Raw genomic sequence first — 26,112 nt, forward strand, 5'->3', positions numbered from 1 at the left:
TATCGTGCTGTCTAAATCAATCCCCAAAACACCTTTAGAATGCTAGAATGGTCGTGAACCTAGTTTATGCCATTATAGAATTTGGGGGTGTCCCACCCACGTCCTAAGAAAAAAGGAAGGAAAGCTAGAGCCGTGAACTAAAGTTTGCATGTTTTTTGGCTATCCTAAAGGTACTCGAGGTGGAATTTTCTATAGTTATTCAGAAAAGAAAGTGTTTACTTCTACGAATGCTATTTTTATGGAAAATGACTATGTCCAAAACTTCAAGCCACGCAACAAAGTAGTTTTAGAGGAAATGCTTAAAGAATTGACTCCAACCAATGTTCCATCTTCATCAACGCGAGTTGATGATGAAATTCCCACTCTTCATGTCAACCCGACGCAAGTCGATTTAAATGAAGAAAGTACAACTGTTCCTGAGTAAACAGTCACAGAGCCTCGTTATGGTTTGGATGGTGAAACCAATGTGGTTGTTGGTGACACTAATGATGATGATCCATTGTCTTTCAAACAGGCAATGGCTAGCTCTGAAAAGGAACTATGGCTCGAAGCCATGAAACAGGAAATGGAGTCCATGTACTCAAATTCCATCTGGGATCTTGTGGAGGCACCTAGTGACTTTAGGGCCATTTGGTGCATGTGGATCTACAAGAAGAAACAAGGTGTTGATGGAAATATCGAGACTTATAAAGCTCGATTAGTGGAAAAGGGTTATACCCAAAGAGAAGGCATGGACTATGAGGAAACTTTTAGTCCGGTAGCCATGCTCAAGTCCATTCGCATCCTCCTATCCATAGCAGCCGCTCTCGACTATGAGATCTGGAAAATGGACGTCAAGACAACTTTTCTTAATGTAAAGCTTGACGAAGTCATTTATATGGATCAACCAGAAAGATTTAAAGTAGCTGGACAAGAAAGAAAAGTTTGCAAGTTGAATAGGTCCATCTATGGACTTAAACAAGCTTCTCGTCCCTGGAATCTTAGGTTTGATGAAATAATCAAAACCTATGGCTTTGAACAAAATATTGATGAGTCTTGTGTTTACCAACTGAAGGCAAATCAAATAGTGGTATTCCTGGTTCTTTATGTAGATGATATCTTACTCATTGGAAACAATGTTAAGAAATTGTCAGATGTGAAGAATTGGCTGAGCACTCAATTCCAGATGAATGATTTGGGTGAAGAAAGTTATGTTCTAGGTATCCAGATCATTATGGATAGAAAGAACATACTCTTAGCTCCATCTCAAGTAGCTTACATAAATAAAGTGCTTGAATGTTTCTCAATGACAAATTCCAAGAAAGGACGTTTACCATCCTGCCATGGAATTCATCTTTCAAAGAAGCAGTCTCCTCAAACTCCTGAAGAGCAAGATGCAATGAGAAAAGTTCCTTACGCATCTGCAGTAGGAAGTCTGATGTATTCCATGTTGTGTACTAGACTAGATATCTACTATGCAGTGGGAGTAGTGAGCAGGTATCAGTCAAACCCAGAACCAGAACATTGGATAGCAGTTAAACATATCTTGAAGTATTTAAGGCAGACTAGGGATTATATGTTAGTCTACAAGGGTGGTGTTCTGAACCCTGTAGGCTACACTGATTTAGATTTTCAGATTGACATCGATGACATGAAGTCTACTTCTGGAATGGTGTTTACTCTTGGTGGTGGAGCTGTGATATGGAGAAGCGTAAAGCAGTTTGCAATCTCAGATTCCACCATGGAGGCTGAGTACATAGCCGCATCAGAAGCAGCTAAGGAAATAATCAGGCTAAAGAAGTTTTATTCAAATCTTGGTGTTATTCCAGAAATGGATAAACCGCTTATGTTGTTTTGTGACAATACAAGAGCGATAGCCAACTTGAAATAACCTCGTAGTCACAAGAGGAGTAAGCATATAGAAAGGAAGTATCACATTATTCGAGAATATGTGTCCATGGGAGATGTGAATGTTATGAAGATTGCATTTGAAGACAATCTTGTAGATTCGTTTACAAAGACACTACCAAAACCTACATTTGATAAGCATATCAAGGATATGGGATTAGTAGAATTAAGGCATTAGTTTCAATTAGTGCAAGTGGGAGTTTGTTAGGGTTTTATGCCCCAATTAAAACTCAATTTCTTTGTAATCTCATTTGTTATCAATAAAAGAATAGAAATCATATTTTGACTTGGTCAATCACTTTTCTCACATGTTTTATTTTCATGATTATTTGTTAATATAAACTTCTATTAAATCCCAAGCATATAGCTAATCGTATTTATAGTGACGTAATCACAGTGGAATATAAATATGAATATATGTTCAAAATAAGTTAGTCCTAAGATTAGTCAGTGCACATGATTTACATTGACTTGCCAATCTATAATATGATCTACTTACACATTTGTAATGACCCACTACTCTAGACTTTTGGACCATTAACGAAACTATACATACAAACCTTAATAAAACTTACATTTGCGAAAATACCATAACTTTATTAGAAACTTGTAGAAATAAGAGTTACTTACATAAAATAAGTAGGATATGGGATCCCATTGTCTTAAAAAAACAAAAAATAATTTAAAATAAAAAGGAGTTACATAGCAAGTGCGGAAAAAATACATGTAAAACCATAAAAAAAAAAACAAGACTGCATCCTCGAAAATCGAACTCTCGACTCCTTGACTCCATTCACCATCGATACACAATCTCCAAGCATCCATGAACCTTACCGCCACTAATAGCTATTTACCTGCACATAAAACAAAAAGGAATGAGCCTAATGCCCAGCAAGGAAAAAATCTAACACATACTTCATATACATAACTTTCATAATAAACATAAAAACATAACATAACACTTTACCATACACATACTATAATGGCCATTATTACTTGGGGTCCCATAGACTAAACAAGTCATATGCCCATGAGATTAGTGGGGTCCTACTAGCTAAGTAGGTCATATGCCCATAATCTATTTGGGGTCTTGCTAGTCATATGGGTCATATGCCCAAGCCTACAAACAGACACATTTCATAACATATTTTATAACATATTTCATAGCATAGAACATAAGATAACATAAGCATATAACATATAGATTCTATCCTATTTTCCTTACCAAAGTTACCGGGATAAGAGGACAGCGTTGGGACTTTTGGAACACTCTTAAAACCATATATAACAGGGTGAGTTGATTGAAGAAAAAGTAATGAAAAGAATGGAAGGAATGGAATGACTAAACCTTTGAGAAACATACTTACCAAAAACTTATGTGTAAGTTCTTAGATTTCCTAACCAAAATAAGAATAAGGTTAGAAGACTGAGTAGAAGATTATGAGAAAGAAAATAACATAAAACCAAAGAACTAGAGTGGGAAATACCTTGAAGACTAGTAGACCAATCTAAACCTCGAACCAAAATACTATAGAACCTTACTTCCCAAAGTGTTTGATAAGCTTATGATGATCAAGCTTATGATTTTCCCCAAACCAGGTGTTTACACTCTCACACTCACTTAGCACTTGCAGCCTCTGAACTTAGAGTAAAAGGTGAATAATGGCTGGGTACTAGGTCCTATTTATAGAGTTTAGGAATGAAAGGATCTTGATTTTACTTGAATAAAAATAATATTTTTTTAGGTGAAAATAATTTGAATAATCGTTCAGCAGAGGTTGAAGAATCGTTCAAAAAGATGCTGGACTTATCAAGAGGTTGAATGGCTGAATGGAAAAAGAATTCAAAACATTTCAAAATACACTGAAGGAGGCGATATATCGCCCCCTATAGGCGATATATCACCTGGGCCAGTATGCCCGAGGCTGTCGTGCATCGTCTCGTGTTTTCCGTATCTACGTGCTGCGATATATCGCCCCCTATAGCTGCGATATATCGGCACACGCTGATTAATTAAACACAAAATTACACATTTTTAGCTAAGTTTGAATGGAGTAAACAGCCTTGACTAAGCCCTCAACGTATTCAAAGCTGCTGACTGACCTTATAGCATTCAAACTTTACTCCTTATTAAATTAAATCCTCAAAATACTTAATCCTTAATCACCCATTCATAACATGTGCTTAAAATCCTATTGGTTCTTAACTAAACCTTATAGTATAATAAATATTATCCTTAATATCAGTCATATAATCAAACCTTAGGTTAAACTTAATATTCTTAAACTATAGGTTAAACTTAGAAAATCTACAAGTACTACTATGAGTGTCCAAATAATTCCCGGTCTGAACCAAAAATCCACAGTTACAAAGATAATGCTATAAATACTATAATACTACTATCTATCTTAGCTAAGTAAAGTTCTTGGACTCTACAACATTGCAGTGTTATGTTCTTTCCAGAACATTAGCAAAGTAGATAAGACCGGATGTATTTGTTACATCAGACTGGACCGATATTGACAGTTGATAGGATAAGTAAACATATTGTTATTATCTATTCTAGTCATATCATATAGTTGACCATAGGTCAATTCAATCTCAATTATGAGTGGTTAGTATTCTCACTGATTGTATTATTTGAGTTCTTTGACCTGTTCATTACCAACTTACCCTACGGACTAGCCCATACTTACATCTTGGGAACTCTGTAGTATAATTGAGTGAGAGTGTTAATCATAGATATGAACATCTATAACTTCTAATGAAGAAGTGAAATGATGGTTTCCTTTTAGTTTGGTTCAAGGCGCTAAATGATAGAGATCTCATTTCAGCAATTAATATTAGTTTACTGAAATATCAATTACAAGGAACTAAGTGTTTTAAGGATAAAATATAATGAGGGGTGAAACAGTATTTTAGTCCCATCTCATTGTAGACTATCTATAGAAGATTGAGTGACTAATATGGTTGTAATAATGGATAATTAATAGCGTATCTATATTTGTTATAGAGCGTTCTATGAATTCAAGAGTTCAATTCTGAGTCTTTAGTGGAGTCACGAGGAATTAATAAGTTAGTAAATTTATTTGTTAAATTTATGATAACTTATTGGAGCTTGATTTCATAGGCACATGGTCCCCACTGTACCTTGGATAAAATCATCTAGATAGTCTCAATTAATTGATTTAATTATAAATTAAAATTATCAAAGTTGACCATGTCAATTTTGGATAGTATCACAGAGTTATGTAATTTTGAGAAGAAAAGAGAAATTATGGCAAATTTATTAATTAAGATAAATTAGTATCTAAATTAATAAATAAGTTTAAATCAAGGTTAAAATTATAAATAATTAATTTGATAAAGGATTAAATAATTATTTAATTAATTAAATCAATAGAAAATAATACATGTCTTGATTTTAAGTCAAATAGGCTTATAATCAAATGGGAAATTTCACAGGCCTAAAGTCCATGATAATTTCGACCTAGGGCTATTAATTGGCTATTATTTTATTTATTTTTAATTAAATAAATGACCTAAATAATTCTATAAAAGGAATGTTAAGAGAGAAGTCAAAACATAAGTTCAGATTTCTGAAACACAAGTTTCTGATAGGTTTTAGATTCTCTCTAAACATAAGTCATTTTCTAAGCCTTATTTTTCTTCTCTCTTCTTCTCTCTTCTTCTATCTCATGTGTTGAGAATTTCCCACCCTAGTCTAGGTGATTCTAAGAAAACTTTGGAAGGCTGTGAAGAAAATTGAAGATTGGTTCAGTTTCTTGGTAATACTCTGCGACAGAAAGGATACAAGGGTTAGAGAAACTGAAGGAATGACTCATTCATTCCTCTGCGTATAATGTAAGTATTCTTATCATTATTTCTCTTTGAATTCAATTTTAGAAACATATTCTAGGTTATCTCATATTAGTTTTTTTTAATATTAGATCTGCATGAAAATAAATAAAGTTCATGTATAAGTTTTCTAACAATTATTAATATTATTATGCTCATAATAATAATAATAATATTCACAATATAAATAAATAATTAATTTAACCCACGTAATTAATTATTTATTAGGCATTATGCACATGTCGGGATTTAAATATCATTCCAAATTCTCAAACATAAGAAATTGAGAATCTTTATTATCATTGGAATCCATACATATCTAAAATGTAAAATGACAAAATACCCTTTGTAGAAAAATTACAAAACTACCATTCAGTATAAACGGATATTACAGGAAGTTCACTAGAAACTATGGTTCTTTAAGCTTAAATATCAATAAAAGTTACTAAGTGGATGTAGGTCATCTTTTTAGGGTCGAACCACTATAAAATATTGTGTTATTTAGTTTACATTGTCTCTATTCTTGAATCCATGCTCTAATGTTCTCAAGCTGACAAAAAATCAAGTCACCAGTTTGGTGCTTTCATTGAGAGAGCCCATTCAAGAGGAAGAGATTCAATTACAAATAGAGACTTTGATGAAATCATCTCCATAAAACCCCCAAATTCATCAAGGGCAAGATCAATCCACCTATTAATTTGTACTTAGGCCATCTAGGGTTCAATTGCTAATCGTCAACAAACACAAAATTCATCCAAGACAAATCACAGATTTATACAAAAAATAATTTTACTTGATTGCATTCAAATTATGGCACAATGATGAAATTAAAATGCCAGTGATTTCGATTGACAAGGTGGAGAGCTCACGATAGTTCAAGAAAAGATCCACCTATGGCGGTAGCTCAGTCATGTTATTAAGAGAGATAAATAAGCCATTTGGAACCCTAATCGCATAAATATATTTATGGAATAAATGGGTATCAAAATGAAGTTTGTACATCTCAAAAAACTTGTTTGTTCGCTCACTTATGCATAACAAACATGAACAAAAACTACCCAAAGACGGTAGAATTTACAATAAGAAAATTTGTTCACTTTAATCCCACAAATGCAATATGTTCATCGATGTGTATACACTAGGGCCGAACACAATCAAAACAAAGGAAGTAGTAACACTTGTATAACCTAGTCACTCAAGTATGCCTACAAGGAATGACCAGGTTTCAAAATGATGAAAATTAGCAAGTTTTAGCTCGTTCAATTTTTTTTCAAGCTCCTCACCCACAATAAGGTCTATATTCACTCATATATGCTTGTGTGGTACATGAGAGAGTCCTGTTCACCCATCTTCACAAGAAAAAAATGAGCAGAACAAAGGAAATTATGCAATTATGAGCTAGCTTATACGAGCCATCAAGGACAACAACTTGGAAGATTCATGACATCCAAGTTCAAACTCAAGCTCTCATATTAAAGATATACTAGCTCTTTCATTTATATGTCTCTAAAACGAGCAGGATTGAAAGAAGCTTCAAACAACAGAAAGGATCATGCTCACCCACATGTCTTAACAGAGGGCGAACAAGGATAAAGAATGTATTAGTATGATTGAATAAAGCTTCAGAAAACAAGGGATCTTATGGAAAAAATAGCTCGCAATCATTAGTGACAATTCTGAGAAGATCGAAGTCATCCAAGCTGATCGCCACTATTTATGAGTCATCCAAGTAGTATCTGGTGTACATACCCAAGCTGATTGCCTCTTTACATCTGTCATCGGAGAAATATCTACTATCCATACCCGAGTTAATCGCCACTCTATATGAGAATAACGAGGAGTCTCTGGTGTCTATACCCGAGTTGATCACCACACTACATGAATCATCCGAGCCATATCTAGAATTCATCTTTGAGTTGACCCATACATTTACATCTGAGTTGGATTCAAATTTCTTCTCTGAACTAATTTAATCATCCGAGCCAAATTTAGAACCTAAACGTAGGTTGTGGTTACACATGTATAACATGGTCCCCCATGTATGGATATAAGGGTTGAACAGGAATAAAAAAGGAGACTAAATGATAAAAATGGACTCTATTCGCCTATGAACACACACAAAAGGTGAACAACAACAGAAGTGGAGAAAATTCACCTCGCTCCAATGTCGTTTCATTCTCACACCACCAAAGAGATTTTTGTTTGCTCATATGTGCTTGTGTAAAACAAACAGACATAAGAGTGATTTTGTGGTCTTCGAGATGACTTATTTTCTGAATAAACATGACCAAAGGAAATATTGTTCTCTCATAAGAAGACTAGTTCCAATTTCGGTCATATATCATAGAAGAGCACTCCCAATTCTGCTCGCTTCAAAATAGTGATGAATTAGAATCCTCTTAACAGTCTTGGAAAACAAAAAAAGTTTGTTCATGGCGACCATATATCTACAAAAATCTTGTTCGCTCATTATAGCCTATGCTAGGCAAATAGGAAAGGAAGATTCTACTCAAAACCATGCAGAGGCCACCATAAAAACCCTGTTCGCACACGCAAGGGGTGATTCATACTAAGCAAAGATGGTTGAACAAAAAATAGAGCGTTCTGCTCGCACATGTACTTTAAATGAAACTTGTTCTCCCACACAGACATACATGGAGCGAATATGATCAAAACAAAGTTGAGGTTACTAATGTGCAAGTTGCTCGCCCAACTCTTGAGCAGAGAACGAACACCACAAAGGCAAAATGACATCGTTGTACCTATGGATCAAAAGAGCAGGTAATCTTTGTTGATGAGTTTGGAGCTAATTGATAAGCATTATCAACGCTAACCTATATTAGCCATCAAAGTTGTTTGTATCTCATCTCCGAACTCACTTGTACTTGTCATCCAAGCTGACTTGAACGAGTCATCTCCAAACTGACTTCTATTATGCATCTGAGCTGAACTCAAGTGATGAAAATGGCCAAGCAAAGATTGCAAAACTGCAACGCGATGGTAAAGCAAAGTTTTTCTCGCTTGTGCTAATAAGTGAAATAAACAAAATGCAAAGAAGGGTCAAAAGATAACCTATTTTCCCTTTATACAAAGATGGTCCCCATCATGTATTACATGAACCTAATCACCTATAGTGCATTGTACAAAATGTACAGGAAAATAAGAGTATGATTGGAACTCCTCAAAGCTATCAGAAGTCTGCTCGTCCACAAGCAGTCATAGAGGCTAAAACAACTAATTTTGACATGTTCGACACATATATGCGACAAAAATGAGCAAAACAAACCTAAAAACAAGTCTGATCGCCTGACTATGTACATAATAAATGAATAGAGAAAGGGAATTGCAAAATAAACATGTTCGTCCAAGAAAATGAACAGAAAAGAAGATAACCTTAAATTCTTATCATAATCAGAAAAGAGGGCAACTTCGAATTCTGAATTATAAAACTAGCTCAAACCAGAACTAAAAATAGCCCAAGATTTATAACTTGGTTACTTGGGGGGCATATATGTGTTGGATATAACCATACCACGTGCTTGGTAAAAATCTACACAAAGCTTTTAAAATGTTATTTCGAACTTTAGGAAAAAAAGTTAAAGTGTGGAGATAACCAAGTATCAAAAAGCACAATATTACAAATTTTTTGTGCAACAAAATTTTAAGTAATATTTAAAGTCTACTGTGCTCCTATGACTAATGGAGTATGAGTTGCGAGAAGTTATAAGCTCCAAGAACTAACGAAACAAGTAGACGTACTTGGAAGTTAAAATAACGTAATCAAACTTTGAAATAATTTAAGTTAGTATAAGTTGGGAAATGAAAAATGGGCTAGTACAAATAGCTCAGATTATTAATATAATTCCTAATGAAACTTGAGAAACTGACATGAAAAAATCAAAGCAATAAAATCCTAGACCTAACCAGGTACATGACCTGAATGATAACAGGTAGGCTATTAAGAAAGAAAATACTGGTCCTAATAAGGTACATGACCTGAATACTAACAGGTAGTTGTTAAGCAAAAAATTAAACCTGGTTGAACCAGGCACGAACTGAGTAGATAAAATCATCTTGGAAACCTCATCAAATAGATGAAAACTTCTAAAATCTGAATCACTAGAAAAGATGAAACCTCTAATTTGGGTTGCCTACCTATTAAGAAGAGCATTTTTTATTTTGGCTGTTTATTGTTCACAATCTTGTTCGCTCAAAGACATTCATAAGTTGTGAGCAGAAGTCCATCATTCTGAAGCCTTAAGATATGCCTGCTCGCCCAATTATATGCAAGATCAACAAGCAGAAATAAAGAGCAAGTCTACTCACCTAACCAGGTACATTAAAAATGAACATTTGATAAAGATCAACATGAGATTGGCATGTTTGCCTATTGGCATTTCCACTTATGTTCACCCAACCTTCACACTCAAGATAAAGAAGAACAAGGTTCAACTTTGTTTCCTAATCTTGAGAGAGAATACAATTTGATAGGGATTTGTATGTAAAGTGTGCATCTGAAAATAATTACTGTGAAAGACCTATAAGGTCTCTTAGTGGGTCATGGGCCTTACAAAATGATCTAGGCCCTAAACGTGTAGTGTGGGGTTGTTACAACTAATTACATATTTAAAATAATATGAGAAATACATTCAAATACCAGTTACATAAATATCTCATGAAATTAGGATAATTTTGGTTGAATAGTTTTTGTTTCGAGCAACTTTATGAGGTTGTTGCGTTTTTGACCAACTCCTTGCTATTCGAACAACAAGCTTTGTGTAACTTCAATCTTTGCATGTGAAATAGCTTCCTTCATGTTGATTGAGCATACTCAAGCAGCCCATTCATCTTGACCAGTCTTGGGAGTTTTAGTGCTTTATACTTCCATGCGTCCTCCTCATATGTCATGTCATCATGTTCAATTTTGGGTTAAACATTTTCCCCCAAGTTTATCTCAGTGCGACCAACACTAGATAAACTTTCATGTTCGACCAGGCTAGTGCCTTATCGAATTCTGTCACAAAAAAAATGAAGTACCACTTCTGCAAGCAATGATGATACTTTTTTGATAAAGCTGCGGTTTTGCTTTTCAAAATGTATATAGTAGTCAGATCAAATAGGGGAATGTTGATTTTCTTTTAATAGAAAGAGTCAACGATTAATTTTTCCATACAGTTTACGTCACATCATCTAAAAAATCCATGATGAATTTTTCCTTGATGACTTCAATGTTGGTATTAAATATGAAAAATAGAATTTGTAGTGAAATGAGATCTTTTAAAAAATATTAATATTAGCAAGGATCATATATATATATTAAATCATACACAAATAGATAAAAGATTACCTCTTGAAGCCTATAAAGTGTCCTTGAATCTTTGTGTATAAATCAATGATCTTCCAATCATTATTGTGAAAACTCACACGTTAGCCTTCCAAGTCAATTCTCAAACACACAAGGATGTGTGTGGGCACGTAGAAGTCAAAGGTTGAATTAGACTCTCTAGATGTACTCAACACATGAGATCTAGAGAGCATTGAGAGAATATGGGCTATAGAAATTTCTACAATTGCAGGTTTAGGATCCATCTAGTTAAATTGGATCCATCAAACCGGTTGTCTGTGTTTTGACCATCCGACATGTGGAAATTGGAGTAATTAGCAATAGGTCAGGGGAGCCATCGAGAGGCAAGGACCCCGGCATAGTCCAAATTGGCTAAGCCTAGGATGTCTCTCGGTGAGGTCATCCCCCGAGATCTTCCCTCGGGCGAGGGTGTCTTCCCTTGATATCATATTTCAAGTTGGTCTCTGAAGCATGAGTAGCCATCGGTGTGGTCATGACCCGAGGTATTCCCTAGGGAAGGGGATGTCTCCAAGTGATGTCATACCTTGAGGGGTCCTTCTAACTTGGCCATTCTCCAGGTTCATATTTCCAGTCCTAGGACCTAGGTGTAATGCTAGGTGTCAATCACTGCAGGTGCGGGACTCGAAAAGATCATTTGACAACTTTTGGTGATCCTTGATTAGTGGTGTCGAGTTCGTACACTCGACAATCGACATTTCCCACAACGCCGCCTGACATGGGCCAATGTGCATCGTACCCTGACTGTCAGATATGTTCCCCATAAAGTTGGTGTGTGACTTTTCTGCACTAGGCTTCGTAGAATCTACGTGGGCCATAGTCTTTATTTTAATAAAGCCTTTTGTATATTAATTTAACATTAATACCCTAATATTAATGGAAGCTAATTAGCATTAATGATCACAACCTCTATAAATAGGGTTGGGGGATCTCCTTGTAAAGGGTTTGATTTTTTAGAGAAAGAAACTTTGTACTCAGTGCAATATATACGCTTCCTGAGAATCATAATTAAAGATTTCTATCAAAATCTTCAAGCTCACTAAATAATAGAGACTCATGTACTAGAGTTCTTTTATAACTTGAACCATGTAAAATCTTGTGTCTTTGTTTATCCTTTAATCTCTCAAATTAAGTTGACAGCGAAAAAGGCAATCAACATGTTGGTGTTTTCATTGAGAGCTTAAAGGAAGCTTGGAAAAGTCATGGTGACCACTCAAAGGAATGCACCAGATGACACTGCCCCTCATGTAGTTGTTGAGGGAGGAAAAACAGGTCACATGCCACCGCAAGACCACCATGATGTGGTGGAGGGCTATGACGAAAATGCCGAGTACGATGGCATGGACGACGACATCGGTGACGAGGGAGATGATGAATACTATGAGGATGAATATCCTCACCCCATGGATGCGGAGGAGACACTAGAAGAGGTAGCTCTTTTTGACCAGGTGGCCACTCAACAGCAGAAGATCGACACCCAAGAGGGTAATATCACTGCCCTGCAGGAGATGGTTAATGCCATGCGGACTACTCTGGAGGCCCAAGGGCTGCGAGTGGACCCCCATGGAAAAGTAACATTTGTGCCTTCTATGCCCCTAGCTAGAATGCCACCTGTTGCTCTAGCCGGTGTGTCTCCCGAGCACTCGGCTGGGCTGGCGCGAGATTTGCCAGTTGGTGTGCCTCCCAAGCACCCAGCTAGAGATGGAACCCCACCTATGGCACAAGATCATGGCAAAGGGAAGGTTGACGAGAACCTTGCTCTGAAGTCAAAGAAGGCAAGCCAGAACCCTAAAGAAAATCAGGTCCCGAGGTCAGCCAACATGGGTGAAGGCTCAGGAGCCCGAGAACACCTCTAGGCCACCAATGCCCATGGAGCCTAGGGCATTCTACCCAGGTGTACCAACATGGACTATGCGAGGCTCGGAGGTGGGGTCCCCTAAGCACCTTGCCATCCCCACATGAATAAGGGTCAAGGAGGCAGCGTGCAAAGTTTCCCTGTCGGCAGGAAGTGCGGCCTCAACATCTTGGTTAGTGATGAGAATGTTAAGTTCGACGTGGAAATCGAGGTGGCTCGTCCCTAGGATAATGGCACGTTCTGAGGTCAAGATAACCTACGGGCAACCTTAATGCTCGTACGTGCAATAAGACTAACAGGCGCGAGCCCGCCAAGAAAGCTCCGTCAGACCTACAAAACAATCTCAACGCCTGAAGGAGAGATAACCCGGTGCAGAGTGCCAACTGAGACCGCAACCTGCTTCACGCAAAATTAGAGAGTCTTAAAAGGATCATGCTAAGAATGGCCAGATGGCAAGGCCACGACTTAGACTTGGAGGATGAAGAAGGGGAGTCGTGCGCTCCTCACATTATGGTGGCCCCTTTGCCGCAGGGCTTCAAGATGTCCGCCATCCCGTCTTATGATGGTGGCTAGGACCCCACTGACCACCTTTCAAAGTTCAACAGGTTGATGTCGGTGCATCGCATCTCAGAGGATGCTAAATGTCATGTATTCTCGATAACTCTAATAGGACCAGCAAATGATTGGTTCAAGAAGCACCAGTCGAGACCTATTCAATCGTGGCACCAACAATTGTCTTGCTTCCGAAGACAGTTTATAGGAGTTTAGAAAGTGAGATTCGAGGTCAACGCGTTGGCCAACCTAAAGCTAGGGCCCTTCAAGATCCTCAAAGCATATATTAAACACTTCAAGAAGGAAGCCACGTGAACCAAGAGGATTGATGATGGTCAGTAATTGATTGCCTTGCAGGCCGGCATTCGCGTGGGGTCCTCGTTGTGGGATGACCTCCAGCGGAGAGGATGCTGATGGCTCGATGACTTCATTCATCGAGCACAAGAATATATCAGCTGGGAGGATGCCCAGATTGGAACATTTGGAGGGTCTGTTGCCTTCCCCGCTCTGACCGCACCTGGCCCCATCGCTTCGGAGATCCAGTATTCGCGATACGCTCGTCCAACCAGGTTTGGGGGGAGTCTAGTCTAGCTCGAGTGTCCTGCCTATTGGATTTAGTGCCATTCCGACCGCTTGTTTCAGTGCGGCTCCAACAGGATACAGAGCGGTGCCCACTGGGTACACTACTTTTCAGCCTGAAATAAGTGCTACAGTTTCCACTCTATACTAGTCAGCTACACTTAGTCGAACCCCCGACAGCAGTAGACGCGGGGCGAAGGGCAAGGGCTGAGAGCCCAAGGGAAATGGAACTACACTAGCTGAACATGGAACTACATCCAGAGAGAAGTATGTCTCACAATACTCCGAGTATACTAACTTGGTAGACTCTTGAGAGAATATCTTTGTAGCCACGGAACAACATGTTCACTATCAAAAGCCATAACCCATCCAGAGGGATAGGGAAAGGAAATATCTCGGCAAGTTTTGTCATTTCCATAACGATATAGGGGACCACACCAATGAGTGCCGCCAGCTCAAGGATGTGATCGATAACCTCATCAATTTGGGACACCTCCACCAATACGCTCGGAGCGGGCCTTTCCAACGACGGGCTCTGGCAGCAGCAATACCTACGCAACCTGCTGCTCCCATATCTTCTAGCCTGGTGCCCATAGTTCCTCCTCAGCCAATAGCAAAAAAACCCCTCCGGTGAATGGAAAAGTGGGGACCATTTCGGGAAGACCCCGCCTGGGGGGCACTTCCAGAAGCTCACAAAATAGGTATGCATGAGCCTTAAACCACGATGATGAGGAGTTGGCCTTGACTCAATTGCCAGCCTAGATGCCACGGATGACTGACCAAGTCATTACACTCTCCGAGGACGATTCTCGGAGAGTCCACTTTTCGCACCATGACCCTTTGGTGATCGAGAACCAGGTGTCCAACAAGATGGTGGCTAAGATCCTGGTGGACAATGGGAGTTCAGTGAATCTCCCGTTTAAGTCTGCTTTCGAGAAGATCGGGTTGACCACAAGCGACATATCCCATACACCTCGACTCTCTACGAACTATGAGGAGAAGGTCTAATACCGATGGGCCAAATCAAGTTACCTGTGACACTGGGGGAAGAACCTCGTCAGGCCTTTAAGTATTGCACTTTGGTGGTGGTAGATTGTCCCTCTGCCTATAATTCCATTTTTAGGGCGTTCGGCTTTGGTGGAATTTAGAGCCGTCACCTCGATTCAACATCTGTGCCTGAAGTTTCCCATGAAGCCAGGAATTGGCATAGTCTGAGGAGACCAGAAGGAGTCAAGACAGTGCTATAACGTCTCCCTCCAACAATAAGTAATGGTAGTCGAGACAAGTTACCACGAGCAATCTCTTCCCAAGAGTTCAGAAATGATCACTGAGCTGGTGGAAGGGGTAGATGAGATAGACCCACGAGTTCAAGAGGAAAGGGGGGTTAAGCCAATGGAGGAAGTTGAGTTGGCTCTCGACACGGGCACTCCTAATAAGAGAACCAAGATTGGGAAGAATCTGGAGGAGAAAGTCCAAAACTCGCTCCTAGCCTTCCTCCGGAAAAACCAGGATGTCTTCGCGTAGTCTCACTCCGACATGACAGGCATTAACCCAAATATGATTTTCAATGCCTTGAATTTCGATCCAAACATCGCCCTAGTCTAGCAAAAGCGGTGGACGTTTGACCAGACTAGAGTGGAAGCTTTAAAGGCAGAGGAGGATAAACTACTTGCGAACGGTTTCATCCATAACGCACAATATCCCAAGTGGGTATCCGATCAAGTCCTCGTGCCTAAGCCAAACAACACCTGGAGGACTTGCATAGACTTCTCCAACCTATATAAGGCCTTCCATAAGGACTGCTTCCCACTCCCAAAGATCGATCAGATGGTCGATGCCACCTCCGGGTATGAGCTTTTTTCCATCATGGATGCGTACTCGAGGTATAACAAGATTTCCATGCATGTCACGCCCAAGAGCACACCAGTTTCCAAACAGAAATATGAGTTTACTGCTATAAGGTGATGCCTTTCGAGCTGAAGAATGTTCGAGCCACCTACCAAAGGCTCGTGAACCGAATGTTCAAAGAGTAGTTGGGGTGGAATATGGATGTGTATGTGGATGATATGCTGGTGATGTCCCGAACGGCCCCCGACCACATGAGGGATCTCGCAGAGGTGTTCTCAATGTTTTGAAAGTTTAAGATGAAGCTAAATCCCTAGAAGTGCACCTTTGGCCTTGCTTCAGAAAAATTCCTAGGCTTCATCATCAACGCTCAGGGAATAGAGGCAAACCCCGAAAAGATTAAAGCCTTGATCGACATGTCATTCCCCCGAAGGCATAAGGATGTCCAGAGCCTCACTGGAAGGATCGCAGCATTGAGCTGTTTTGTCTCTAAGGCAACGAACAAGTGCATCCTGTTCTTTAACATTCTCGGAGGAGGACAGAGGTTTAAACAGACGGAGTGTGATCAAGCATTCCAGCAACTGAAGGCTCATATGGAAAACCCTCATATCTTGTCAAAGCCAGTGGAAAAGGAACCCCTCTTACTCTACATGGCAATATTTGAGAGTGCCATCAGCACAAAATTAGTCCATGAAGAAGGTCGTGTCCAGCACCACATGTACTATGTGAGCAGAAGGCTCCTCATAGCAGAAACCACGTACCCGCTCATGGAGAAGTTGACCTTCTTCCTGATTGTAGCATCTCAGAAGTTGAGTCCTTACTTACATGGGCTTCCCATCAAAGTCCTCACGAACCACCCCCTATGGCAGGTCCTCCAAAATCCAGAGTCATCTGGGAGACTCCTAAAGTGGGCTGCCAAACTCAGCCAGTTTGACATTGCTTACCTCCCGAGGACGGCTAGTAAGGGGTAGGCACTGGCAGATTTCATCACCGAGTGCACGGTAAATCATGAGGAACCTATGAACGCTCCATTAGAAGGGCCCACGTGGAAGTTATATGTCGATGAGTCATCGAACAAAAATGGGGTCGAGGCAAGTCTCATTTTAGTATCTCCTAAAGGGCAAAGGGTCCACAACACCGTAATATTTGGTTTGGACACCTCCAACAATGACGCGGAGTATGAGGTGCTGATTACTGGTCTTCGAGTTGCGCTTAAGCTTAAGGCTGAGGGCCTCAAGATTTTAGTGACTCGCAGTTGGTAGTTAATCGAGTACTCAGGGAGTACCAAGCCCGAGGAATGAAAATGATCGCTTACCTAGTGAAGAACCAAGAGATGCTGCATTGCTTAAGAAAATTCACAATTTGGCAAGTGCCACAGGAACAGAACTCGAATGCTGACGCCCTAGCCAAGATTGAAACCACCAAGGACTTTGAACTGATCAATGTAGTCCCCATCGACTACTTGTCGTCTCCAAGTATCTCAGCGCCCGAGGAGGTGGAGGCGATCCGGCCCCAGGACAGGTGGATGGAGCCCCTAGTTAAGTATCTCATCTCAAGAGAGTTTCCACATGATTAGAAAGTAGCTTAGAAGCTACTCTATTAGGCACCTCGGTACATTATCATGGACAGAAAGTTGTATAGGCAGGGTTATTCATTGCCTCTATTACGGTGTGTGTCCAATCAAGAAGCCAGCATGATACTCCAAGAACTACATGATGGCTTTTGCGGGGACCACACTGAGGGGCAGAGCCTCGCAAAGAAAATCTTGAGACAGGGATACTTCTGGGTGACCATGAATGGAGATGAAGTGGACTAATTCAAGAAGTGTGACAAGTGCCAACATTTTTCCAACATACGTCAAGCTCCTCCAAATGAGCTCACTTAGATGATGAGTTCTTGGCCCATCACAGTCTGGGGCATCGACCTTATCGGGTCCTTATCCACTAGAAAAGGAGGAGTGAAGTATGCGATAGTGACGGTTGACTACTTCACAAAGTGGGTCGAGGCCAAGCCACTCGCTACTGTCACTTCCAAGAAGGCGCTAGACTTCGTCCTTAAGAACATCGTTTACCGCTATGGCCTCCCAAGGAAGATAGTTCGATAATGAGGTGTTCACGGATTTCTATTAGAGACACGGAGTCAGGAAAAGCTTTTCTTCCGTCACCCACCTGTAGGCAAATGGGCAGGAGGAAGCAGTCAACAAGTAGCTCAAGGGCACCTTAAAGAAAAGGCTTGAACAAGTGAAAGGCGCCTAGCTTGAGGAGCTGCCTAGGGCATTGTGGAGTTACTGTACCACTACTAGGACTTCCATCGGCCACTCGCCATTTTCGATGGCCTATGGGTATGAGGCTAAGAAGCAATCTCTACGCACTGATGGGATACATATGACCCGACCACAAACCATGCATTACTGTAAGAATCCCTGGACCTCAGCTTCGAGTAGCATTACAACTCTATGCAATATATTACAAATAAATAATGATTGATTAAAAATAGTGTTACAACTATATAACTGAAAATACAAATAAAAGGAGAAGAAGATGTAAGATGATAGAAATAGAAAGTACAACTCTATTACAAAAGATACAAATAAACTAGATGTGTTTGAACAAAGGAAATAAAAGGATTACAACTCTTAAACAAAAGTACAAGAAGAAAAAGAAGAAAAGAAATAGAAGAAAATTAGAACAAGAACAAAACAATAAACTCTCACTCACACAACCAAAGTGAAGAGTGTTGAGGATCACCAACTTGAACAAGGTTTGAAACCTTTGTCCAAAAGCTTATTTCCCCCTAACTCAAGCACTAAGGGATCTCTCACAGATTATAGGAAATGCTTTATGGAATTACCAAGCCTCAAGGTGATTCTAGCCAAGTGCTCTAATGGATAGAAAAATTGTGTCTTTCAAGTGAGCTATAGGCTCCTATTTATAGAGTTTAGAGACACCCTTTGAATTTCAAATTCCAGCAACCCCCATGGCTGTTACGAATGATTAATTGGATTATTATGGAATTAAAAATGAGATTTGGGAGTTATTTGGGCTTTTGGAACCGTTCAACACATTTGGAAAAAACTGAAAAATTGGCCTGAAATGCACCTGTGGCTGCGGCCTGGGACATTAGTGGCTGCGACCACTGCTCTCTGTCCCTAAGGCCGTGGCAACCATCATTCAATGGCCGCGGCCACAGCCCAGTTTCAGCACACCAATTTGTGCTGTTTTTCCAAACGGTTCTAAACCCTCCCAATTGATTTTGTAACCCCCAAAACACATTATTGGGTTTAAAATCATATCTCTAACAACCATTTCACATATGGCTTTATGAAATTCATCTCAATATTGTGTAACACCAAATTTACACAATAAAGGGTAATATTTGGAAGTTACAAATTTGTAACACCAAATATGTTACATATTTAGATATATCTCATATATCTAAATATTGTAACTCTCTATTATATGTTACAATATGTGACACTCTTTGTCACATTTATTTAATCTAAAACATTATATTATAATATAATATAATATTACATTATATTATAAAATAATATAACATTCCCCCACTAGATTAAATAGTTATCTATTGTAACACTTATTTAATCAATCATTATATTTTAAAATATAACACATCCCCCACTTGATTAAATAAGCACTCTCTCTTATAGGAGTCATTGCATTAGTGCATAAAGCAAAGTGTTTTTCAACTTGAACTTTACTATAGTGTAATTATCACAAAATTTGTCAAAAAATTTGGTTGCACTAGGCATTGAACCATCTTTTCATGATAACAAATCGGTGATAACACACACACCTTTGCGATGTTCACTTGGGACCTCTATGTCTCGCTTTGCACTGTTAATGGCCATGTGCACTTTCCATTCATGGACGTTCTTGAGAATACTCCCGATTCTCATGAGAGGCGACACAACCCCTAGGTCCATATAGTTAGAATTCTTACAGTATTTTGTTACCAAAAATACTTGTCTTCTCAAGACTGAATTCTATCAAAAAACCTTTCGGTTTTAACCCTCAACTTGGTAATTCACAAGTACTCAATATCTCAGATGGGACTTGTTTTGAGTACAACTAATATTCACTTGATTGACTTGTTGTTACCTATTGAACCTAACACTAGTTAAATAACTAGTGTTAAGATAGGTTACCATCAATCATGAATCTCTTTAGGGAATTTAAGTCCCATCCCTCGAGATGATGTAGCCACTAAATCCCTCGTTAGTGGCTTTGTGAAAGGATCCGCCAGATTTTCACTTGTTCTCGCATAGGATATTGAGATGACTCCTCTTTGAATCGATTCTCTTACATATCCATGCCTTAGACTAATATGTCTAGACTTCCCATTATACACTCCGCTGTATGCTCTAGCCAATGTCGCTTGGCTATCACAATGTATCGATATAGTGGATACATTCTCTTTGATTAGGGGTATCTCTATCAATAGATCCCTTAACCATTTGGCCTCTTTGCGGTAGCAGCTAGAGCTATAAACTCTGCTTCCATAGTGGAATGAGATATACAGGTTTGTTTCTTGGAACCCCAAGAAATTGCACCTCCACCAAGTGTAAATACCCAACCAATTGTGAACAAATTGTCCCCAAGATTGGATATCCAGCTTGCATCTGTATATCCTTCTAAGATTGAAGGAAATTTGGAGTAGTGAAGGCTTAGTCCTTTGGTTTTCTTGAGATAACCTAGGACTCTTCCAATCGCCTTCCAGTGATCCACACTTGGATTACTTGTAAACCTACTAAGTTTACTCACCGCAAATGCTATGTCAGGTCTAGTACATTGAGCAGCGTGCATTAGACTCCCTATAGCACTAGTGTACTCCAATTGAGCCACCGCTCTTCCTTCATTCTTCTATAGTTTTACACTATGATCGAATGGAGTATTGTCATCTTTAACCTTGGGATGGTTAAATTTGTTCAATACTTTCTCAACATAGTGGGCTTGCCCTAACGCAAAACCCCCACTATGTTTCTTTACTTTGATACCGAGTATGGTATCAACTTCTCCAAGATCTTTCATCATGAAGGTTGATGATAGAAACCTCTTCGTTTCTTCTATCCCTTTCATGCTATCACTTAGAATAAGCATGTCATCCACATATAAGCAAACAATGATCACATATCCCTTACAAGTTTTGGAATACAAAAACATGTCTCCATTGTTATGTCTAAACCCATTAGACATGATGGCTTGATCAAATTTCTCATGCCATTGCTTAGGAGCTTGTTTCAATCCATATAAGAATTTTACAAGTCTACATACTTTATGTTCATATTTTGGTAGGACAAACCCTTTGGGTTGTTCCATATAGACCTCCTCATTGAGGTCACCATTAAGGAATGTCGTTTTGACATCCATTTGATGAACATACAAGTTGTGTATAGAAGCTAAAGCGAACAAAATTCTTATAGAAGTTGTTCTTGCAATAGGCGCATAGGTATCAAAATAATCGATACCCTCTTTTTGCCTAAACCCTTTAGCTACTAATCTATCTTTAAAGGTTTGGATAGTGGCTTAGACCCCGGTGGGAGATCTACTAATTTCCAAGTGTTGTTGGAAAGAATGGAATCCATCTCATCATTGATGGCTTCTTTCCAAAATGAACTATATCTCGATTGCATAGCTTCTCTATAAGTCTTAGGATCATCCTCAACGAGAAGTACAATATGGATTTTCCTAATGACTTCCTCTCTATTTCCTTTTACCATGTAGAATGAAATTCATTGAGAATCTATCTCATCCACTACTAGACTTTTCTCATTTTTAAGTCTTTGACTTCTTTTAAGTTCAAAGGGTTGCTTTGCATTATTTTGAGAATTCTCCTCTTGAGAATCAACTTTGGATGTAGAAGCTTGAGAATTGTTCTCATATAACAAATTCTCCTTTAGAGATGTTGAAGCTTGAGAATTGTTGTCACATAACATATTCTAAAAAAATTCAACTTCTCTAGATTCAATCACAATATTAGACTCTTAGTATAATAGCCTATAGGCTTTACTATTGTTGGCATAACCAACAAAAGCACACTTTATGGCTCTTGAACCTAACTTTGTTTTGTTTTTCTTGCAATATGCAAGACACCCCCACACTTTGAAGTACCCTATGTTGGGTTTTCTTCCTTTCCATAACTCATATGGAGATATCTCATTTTTCTTCGTCGGTATTCGATTAAGAATGTGACAAGTGATTAATAACGCTTCACCCCATAAGTTGAAATTCAACTTAGAAAACACCAACATAGAATTTATCATCTCTAGAGAAGTCCTATTTTCCTTTCGGCAACACCATTGTGTTGTGGTGTATAAGGTGCGGTGCACTCATGAATTATACAATTTTCTTTACAAAATGTATTGAATTCATTAAAGAAGTACTCTCCCCCTCTATCACTTCTTAGCACCTTAATCTTTTTATTTAGTTGATTTTCAACTTCTAATTTATATAATTTAAAAGCATCAAAAGTTTCATCTTTATGCTTTAAAAGAAACACATAGACACATAGGTATATCTACTAAAATCATCTATAAAAGTAAGAAAATACATTTTACCACCTCTAGTTAAAACACCATTTAATTCACAAAGATCACTATGGATTAAATGTAGTAAATTAGATGATCTTTCTACACTAGGAAATGGTTTCTTAATCATTTTTTCCTTAACACATGTTTCACATTAACCATAGTTTTAATATTGCATGCAATCATACCACATTTTACTACTCTTTTCATGGTTGAAAAACCTATATGCGATAGTCTAAGATGCCACAAAAATAAAGAATCATACTCAACAATATAGGCAGAATTAGCATTTTTATTGATAACATTGAAAGTTACATCATTGGTGCATAATTTAACCATACCCTCACAAGAGTACCCCTTTCCCAAAAATACATTTGATTTGGTAAGTATAAGTTTAACAGACTCAAAAATGGCTTTAATGCCAGGCTTGCCAAGAAAATCACCACTTACCAAGTTTCTACTCATTTCGGGAACGTAAAGTACATTCACTATTGTAACTTTCTTGGCGGAGGTGAAAAAGACTTCAATGGTACCTTTGCTAAGTACCTTGGATTTGCCCTCATTGCCCATTTTAATCTCATGATTGCCATTTGACTCTTCAAAGGTCTTGAACAATGATTTGTCATAGGTGACATGGACGGTGGCACATGTATCATACCACCATCCTTTCACCTTGCCTTGGATCGTATTCACCTCACTAAGGGTAGCAACTATGTTTTCCACTTGAGTTGCATTCACCTTAGGTCCTTGTTGGTCTTTTCTATGCCTACACTCTCTAGCATAGTGACCATTTTTCCCACAAACAAAGCAAGGACCTTTCTTGCCCTTAAACTTGTTTGGGTTGGTTTTTGGACCCAAAGGTTTCTCGTTACCCTTTTTCCCTTTGTTTTTGGGATATTTTGGTTGTGACACCGCATTTGCTTTGGAAGTCTCTTCATTAAACCCCTCCACAAGTTTATCTCTACATATCGATTCCTCTTCGATTCGAATATGCTTTTGGATTTCCTCCAAAGAATAATCCTCATTTTTATGAAGGATTCTTTTCCTATAGCTCTTCCAAGTTGGTGGTAATTTAGCCATTATAGTACCAACTTGAAAGGCCTCAGGAAGCTCAATCTTTAACACTTTCAATTTGTTAACAATTATTTGCAATTCATGTATTTGAGGAAGAATAGGTTTATCACCAAAAAATTTGAAATCAAAGTATTGAGATATCAAAAACTTTTTGGTACCTTCCTCTTCTGCCTTGAACTTTGTCTCAAGTGCATCCCATATCTCCTTGGCCGATTTGGTCTCGGTGTAGAGGTCATAGAGCCTATTGGAAAGGGCATTGAGGATATGACCCCTACAAAGGAGATTATCCTCCTCCCTCTTCCTTATTTTCTCCACCTCCTCGGGAGTGTCCTTGTCAGATGGCATTGGGAGAGGTTCTAGAGTGGATTCTAGAATGTAGGCGATTTTGAGAGTGGTCAAAAAGGAATCTCACATTGTTTTTCCACCTAGTGAAATTGGACCCATCAAACCTATCCAACCTCACTAGGTCTTGATTCATTATCTTGATGGTTTCACCTTCCATTGAAACAAACAAGGGTAAGCTTTAGAATGTTAGGAAAATATGTATTTGTCTCAATGGATAAGGTAAGAAAATACAACTCTATGCAATATATTACAAATAAATAATGATTGATTTAAAATAGTGTTACAACTCTATAGCTGAAAATACAAATAAAATGAGAAGAAGATGTAAGATGATAGAAATAGAAAGTACAACTCTATTACAAAAGATACAAATAACTAGAAGTGTTTGAACAAAGGAAATAAAAGGATTACAACTCTTAAACAAAGGTACAAGTAAATAGAACAAGAAGAAAAAGAAGAAAAGAAATAGAAGAAAATTAGAACAAGAACAAAACAATAAACTCTCACTCACACAACCAAAGTGAAGAGTGTTGGGGATCACCAACTTGAACAAGGTTTGAAACCTTTGTCCAAAAGCTTATTTCCCCCTAACTCAAGCACTAAGGGATCTCTCACAGATTATAGGAAATGCTTTATGGAATTATCAAGCCTCAAGGTGATTCTAGCCAAGTGCTCTAATTGATAGAAAAATTGTGTCTTTCAAGTGAGCTATAGGCTCCTATTTATAGAGTTTAGAGACACCCTTTGAATTTCAAATTCAACCAACCCCCATGGCTGTTACCAATGATTAATTGGATTATTATGGAATTAAAAATGAGATTTGGGAGTTATTTGAGTTTTTGGAACCGTTCAACACATTTGGAAAAAACTAAAAAATTGGCTTGAAATGCACCTGTGGCTGCGGCCACTGCTCTCTGTCCCCCAAGCCGCGACCACAACCCAGTTTCAGCACACCAATTTGTGTTGTTTTTCCAAACGGTTCTAAACCCTCCCAATTGATTTTGTAACCCCAAAAACACATTATTGGGGTTAAAATAATATCTCTAATAGCCATTTCACATATGGCTTTATGAAATTCATCTCAATATTGTGTAACACCAAATTTACACAATAAAGGGTAATATTTGGAAGTTACAAATTTGTAACACCAAATATGTTACATATTTGGATATATCTCATATATCTAAATATTATAACTATCTATTATATGTTACAATATGTGACACTCTTTGTCACATTTATTTAATCTAAAACATTATATTATAATATAATATAATATTACATTATATTATAAAATTATATAACAAGTGTCGAATCCCATAACTAAATGGCCTCACAATAATGTAGTGCCGAAAAAAGATCCAAGTAACGCAAGATTGGATTTAGCATATTTTCCCGAGGACGGCACGCGCCAGGGGAGTAGTAAACAAATCCCAACCCTCGAGATGTGAACGGAAGCCCAAGTCATTGGTACTTGGACATTAGCATAAGCCATCTTAAGACTCGATCAGAATGCTCTGTGGGATACTGACCTAAATATCGTCATACTAACATAAGAGTAAATAAAACCTAAGTAGCACGAGTATGGATTGATGTTACCTCCCGAGGACATCGTGCCCGAGGAGTGGTGACTTAGTCCTAGATCTCGAGATGTGAACGGAGGGCCGAGTCGTTGGAACTTGGGGCTAGAACTTGAGCGCTTCAACTCGAGTGTCATGGTATACCTAGCCAAATGGCAGGGAACTTAGCCTCCTAGGCCTTGGATAATGAGTTCACGACTTCCGCATGACTAGGTTCTGAGCTGTGCACTCGGGGGAAAAATCAAGAATCCTAAGCTGGCCCATCGGTGACCACGTTTCTGGGGGTAGATAGCTTAGTGCGGATGACCCCCTAAAGCCCCGATTCATCGGGACTCGAGGACACGGGATGACATTAAAGTTACTTTCAAGGACATTGAGCCTGGAAGGAAACACTAAATGTCTTAAGCATCGAGCACTAAGACAGAACCCTACATTATAAGACCTCCCATAGCCCAAGTTGTCAGAACCCGGGAGTATGGGATAGTCGAGTGCCCTCACTTGACGTTGCATCAAAGTTGCTCTTATGAAAACGAGCCTAAGATGAAACACTAGATGCGCATGTGTGAACATTGATAGGAAGATCCTCAATCTCTAAGTACCACAGGCAGGCCCCGTCCTAAGTCTTTGGAAC

The sequence above is a fragment of the Humulus lupulus genome, chromosome 7 (assembly GCF_963169125.1).
Source record: "Humulus lupulus chromosome 7, drHumLupu1.1, whole genome shotgun sequence".
In the NCBI taxonomy this organism is placed as follows: domain Eukaryota; kingdom Viridiplantae; phylum Streptophyta; class Magnoliopsida; order Rosales; family Cannabaceae; genus Humulus; species Humulus lupulus.